This window comes from Melopsittacus undulatus, chromosome 4 (genome assembly GCF_012275295.1).
Source record: "Melopsittacus undulatus isolate bMelUnd1 chromosome 4, bMelUnd1.mat.Z, whole genome shotgun sequence".
NCBI lineage: Eukaryota > Metazoa > Chordata > Aves > Psittaciformes > Psittaculidae > Melopsittacus > Melopsittacus undulatus.
Window position 1 is genome coordinate 15,702,491 of NC_047530.1, and position 5,889 is coordinate 15,708,379.

Genomic DNA, 5,889 nt, shown 5'->3' on the forward strand with positions numbered 1-5,889 from the left:
GCCTGGTATTTAGGGACATGATGTGCCCTTACATTCTGCTGCCCTTCTCCACAGTTCTCAGCTGCAGGAATATCCCTATACTGGGGAAGACAGAGGTGGAGGCTGCATACAGAAGCCCATATGACACCAGCCACATCTGCAGAAGAGACCAAAGCCTGTGTCCTATGGACACATGACCCTCAGTTCAGTTCTTTGATCTCCCAAATCTCATGGGTTAACTCCTTGGTTAGATAGTCTCAGATAGCCTCAGTAAGCTTCAGAGAAATACTGGTTTCTAGAGTCCCACTGTAACAGCTCCCACAGGATATGGTAAGTAGGTTGTTTTCTTCCCTCAGGCTGAGCTATTGTTTCACAGCAACAATACAAGTGCAACATGCCCAATACAAACGCAACATGCCCAGGTCATGCCAGCTGCTTTGCTTAGAGGAGTAACTAATAGGAAGAGAAGGGAAACTTTAAATTAGATTTGCTCTTGCCAGTTATCAAAGTCAGGGCTATCTGATCTGCAGAGGCTAATCTGCATCAGGCTTTGTACTTCAAGAACGTTAAACTGAAAGCCACTTTCAGCTATAGCTTTTTTTCTTCCACATGGAAGTTTCTGTTGGAGCCAAACAGTAAGTAAGCAAACAAGCAGCAAAAAAAAAAAAAAAAAACCAAACAACCAAATCCCTCTCCTTGATTGATATGTTAGAGTAATGCACTGAGACCTGATTACCTCATACATGCAGAGCACTGTCAGATCACAAGCCCTCCCTGCCCCACAACCACTCTTGCTGTCAGCACCAAGCCACAGCCCCAGAAACCCACCCTGCCCAACCACTGCAGGCAAGAGCCAAGCTAAAGGGCAGTTCTGAAAATACAGGTGATGGGGAGGCTCCACCCAAGATAAAGGAGAGAGGAGAAGTGTTTCTCTGGCTGATGTCAGGTGTTTCAGGATTACAACTGTCACGTGGACATTTCTGTGCTTAAATGGTGTATTTTCCAGTATGAACCATTATGGACTGAACTGCAGCAACCTCAGCTGTATCTGAACTTGAATTGAATAGAAGCTATACTGGTTTAGTACTTTCTTTGAAATAACCTCAATAACACAAGGGTGTTACTGAAGCAGGATCTGATCTGCATCTTGGTTCTACTGGTATGATATGGATATGATCTATTAGCAAGACCAAGATGCAAAGCAACTCTGAATCATGGCTGCTACTGTCCTCATCTCACCCCTGTCTCCAGGATGCTGCAGAGTCTGCCTCCAGTGTGTGACTGAACATGCAGTGAACGCCTCATGGCACTTTGGCACAGCCCACAGCTTGTCTCGGAGGAAGCTATGCTTAGAGTGAACATGTCAGTCACTATCTGAGCTGGAAGAGAGAATCCAAGCCAGATTTGAAACCAGGTTTGTACACACATGCATGCGCTGGCCTCATTTTCCAAGAGGTTTGCAATTCTGAGCATAAGAACAGCAGCAGCAGTCAGCAAATACTCATCTCTGGAGTAAATTGGCTATTGCTTAGATTAAAAACAAAAATGTGCAGCCTGTTCCATCAGATAAAAAAGCCTGGGTATTGAATACAGCAGTATTTTAAAGAGAGATGTGATTCATGTCTGCATTGCATATTGCCTGCAAAATTATGCTGTAAACCCTACACAGAGGGACTTGGAGCATTCTGTCTCATTTCCATCTTCAACAGAGACAGAGAATAGCTTAGAAGTGAAGAGATACAGGGAGAAAAACTAACCAGACTGTAGCTGTTTCACAAAAGCAGCATATAGTTCAGGATGCAAAATCTAAACAAGAGAGGAAGGAAGCTCTTCACATTTACAAATTGCAGTATGTCAATTAAAAGCTTTTAATGCAGGTCCCTGATGAAGTAGAATTTGAAATTTTCCAGTTTTTATTCAAATCTTTCCTTATTTCCTGTTGTTCTGGTTTAGAGATCAGAATACCTGTTAAGGTAATACAGATTCTAGGAGATAGCCTGAGTGAGTTGTTGTGTTATTCACTTCATTTATCTATCATATTTTACACAGAGATAGACTTGAGAGCCTCACCAGGACAGTGAACCATGCCCTAACTTTCCACAAAGGAAAGAAACTAAACAGCATCATTATATTGATACACTTCTGGTAGGTCTAGAATGGAGAAGCAGATGGCATAATACTAGCAGATTATGTCAACCCCTGGACTTTACAGAGCAGGAGCTCCTGGGAACTTCTACCAGAAACATGTTTCCAAATAGAAGAGGCCCATCCTTGTAACCATGACTTCTACCATCAATTAATAGCATACTGTAACACTGAAGTTGCTGTCACTAACTTTCTCTTTACCATCCTACTTCAGACCATTATTTCCCATGGTGTGACACCAAAATCTGTCATGCTTCAATGTGCAGAGTAGCTTAAATAAACAGTTCCCTAGGGGCTGGAGACAAGACCACCTCTGTGAGTATCTGTTCCATTTATCACCTCAGTACAGATTGGATGTTCCACTCCACCAGTTCCATCCACTACTGAAGATACACTAACCCGTCCTTTTTTATGATTTGTATGAACATATGGAAAAGAAATCCACTGGAAAATGATAATTAAATCTGGCTCCAGCAAATAAATGAAAGCTCTGAGTACTCACTGTCATTGATCCTTGACATGCTCTTGTACTCTTCACTAGGTACCACACAATCATCATCTGAACTAGGATACAAGGCTAGATAAAGCTTTGTTCTGACTTAGTCTGGTTATGTGCACATCAGAGCAACCAAAGTCAGAGCAAAGCTTTATCTACCCTTGTATTCCAATCTTTGAACAAGACACCTTTACCAAGGATGGGTGCAGATGATGAACGAGTAGCTAACTTAACCATATCTCCTCTCAAAGCACCATCTGTATATGTAGGATTACCAACTTGTCCCTATGATTCCACTGGCAAAGCTTTGCTTCTAGGGGGAAGGAGAAAAACATATCAGCAAAGATTAGATAAGATACAGATGATATTCTGACATTGCTAGAGAGCAAGGAGCATGTCAAGAGACTGAAGGAAATGACCAAATCCTCTCACCCTCTGCTAGTCTTCATGGAGTACTCCTGCCAACACAAGCCTAATAACAAACTGTCTGTCCTACCACTGAGACTTAATTTTAATGCTTTCCTCTTTGAGGGCCATGTCACACACTGTAACACCAAGCTCTGTTTCGCAGAGATGCCTCCTCTCTGTAGGATATGGGAGCTGGCTCAATGCAGAACATACCCTTAGCTCAACAAATGCAGGGGAAGACATCCAGGGCTCCAGTTGCTAACCTGTGTGCTGCATGAAAGGGGTAAACTGGCAAGGAGCATTTCTTCACACCTCTGCCTTTACATTGCTACATAAAGTCTTTCCCTAGAGGCTTTGTCCTGGGCTTAACAGTGTTTGGCCCCTGTAGTCAACTTACCTAGGCAGCCTCATGAAAACAGGAAGAGGAGTTTGTGTGCTAATAAATGCACTGATCAGTCATAGCTCAAATACCAGGAGAATCCTCTTTGATATTAAAGCTCAACACAAAAGCCAGTATTTTAAAGACAACATGAGACTGATGCAGGAGATTGATGCAGGAGATGAGTCAGGGAACATCTAAGTAATATTTCAGTATTATTTTCTGAGATGCTTTAGTCCAGATATGAAATATGAGAGCACAAAAGACAAAACATAGAGAACATCACTTCAGGGAACCAGTGAGTAAAATACCAACCCTGTATGGTCAGAAACTTCAGAAGAGTTTCAGTTGTGGGGTTTGGGTTGGGCTTTTTCTTTTTTCCATTTTTTTCATTTTTCTAAACCAAGACCCAAAAGCTTGGGCTCACAGAGGTGGAAAGAGAGAGCCCAAAACAGGTCACAGGCTTTATTCTCTGAGTAATGCTTGCAGGGTGAAGAAGCATTGAAGATTGAACCGCAGCTACAGACAGACAGGACAGGAAGCTTCCTGCAGGTCTTTGCCAAGGCACTTCAGCCATATTGCAGTACTGCTCTCTTATGTTCCACAGCCCTAGGCATGCATACAGTTCTGCCATTGTGTCTCAGTCCTTCTGCTGTTCACCCCTTCTGGCCTGGAGCTCTAGTAATAAAACCTCACTATCACATGGGATGACATCAAATTATACAGCATGGCAGCTATTAGAAAGGTTTCTTTAGCAATTGGATGAGACCCAAGCTTATTTTAGTGTGACCTGTGTCTCTTATGCTCAGTTCTCCAGAGGTCCAAGGCTTGTCTATTCACCAAGCCTAAAATGCTATTTTCCTAACATACTATGAACACAGATTAAGCAGGAAAGGATTTAAATGCATGTGGCTAGAACAGCAACTAAAAAACAAGCTTAACAGAGTATTGAGAACTAATGATACAGATTTGCCTTTGCTACTTCATACCTGGGAAAAGCTATCATCTGGTGGGGCCTTGCTCCAGCATGTGCTGAATGTGACTCTTCCTAGCTGGAGGATCACCTCCTCCTATGTCAGGACCTTTTTGCTGCTGGCAAAAACTATCAATCTGCAAGTCATGGACCACAGTGTGACAGCCCACCAAGTCACTCAAAATCCAATTAGCCAAAAGCACCCTCTTTAATCAGGTAGGTGAGTTTTCTCTTAAAATGCCAGATAGTGTTAAAGAAACAGAATACTGCAGTAAGCAGGTCTCTGTTTATAAGCAGGCTCAGCTTCTGCTGCAATAGGTTATAACTTGCAAGTCTCCAGAAAAACAGTTCCCACAGTGCAGCCTGTTTACAAAAACCCAGCTGGCAGAACTGATCAAATCTTTAGGAGCTACAGGTTTTCTTTCAGGAGAGCATCCAAGTACTGATAAATCTACAGCTTCAATGCTGCCAAAGAGCTTGATATAGCGCTGATAAAGTGGGGATACAGAGTTATACAAGGACCCACTCAAGGACCCCTCTTCAGTCTTGGACTGGGACATGAGAACAGATATCTGAGGGGCAGAGTCACATTACAGAAAGAAGAAAAAGACAAGGCATCTCTTGGCAACTTACTGCTGTGCTGCATTTTGAATGAAGGGAGCTTCTGCTGAGGATAGTTTTCAACCCTTCAGGTTAACACACTGTAATAGAAGGTGATTTCCTAGGAAATTACAAACTTGCACTGCTGAACATATTCCCTTGTGCAAACTCAAAAATACTGAGAGACACAAGGCAAGATGCTCAACTGCTCCCTTGAGAGGAGCTACAGGCCAAGCCTCTGTAGGACTGCAACAGCCAACTCTGCTTCAGCAGCTCTTCTATCTCAGCCAGGTTCTGCTCTGCAAAGGATCTTTGCCTCTCAGGTTGGGCTAAAATACATTACTTAGCTGCCTCTTTAGGAAGAATTTCTTTCAAGGTTGCCATGGCTTTTCAGATATTATAATATGCTTCTGAATTGCCTGATACATGAGCCAACACTAAAATCTTTGCAGTCGTGAAGCATAAAGAGCTTATTTCAATGGCTTATAAAATGCTGTATGTGGATTAAGAACTGATGCTGCTGCTGAGGGAGAGTTGGAAATCTGCTTATGCTTCAATGCCGTGATGAAATGAGGTTTTACTGGAGAAATAGCAGGACAAAAGGAAATACTAATCATGCTGCAGCAAGCAAACTATATGCATTTTAGCAGATAACTTTTGGTTGTATTCTAATTTTTAATTTAAAATCACAAACAAGATTTAGCTGAGAGAATGGGATACCTTCAGTGTTTCCACTTTAGCCTCATCCTACAAAATGGCAGGCACAGGTCTGGCTCAATATACTGGTACTACTTGAAGTTTCTTATAATTTCCTGCCTTCCCCAGTTCTGTTCTACTTTCTTCCCTCTTGCACTGACAGTGCTATCCTGAGCAGAGCTTCCTTCCTGTAGCCACAGCTGGGAGGAAGTT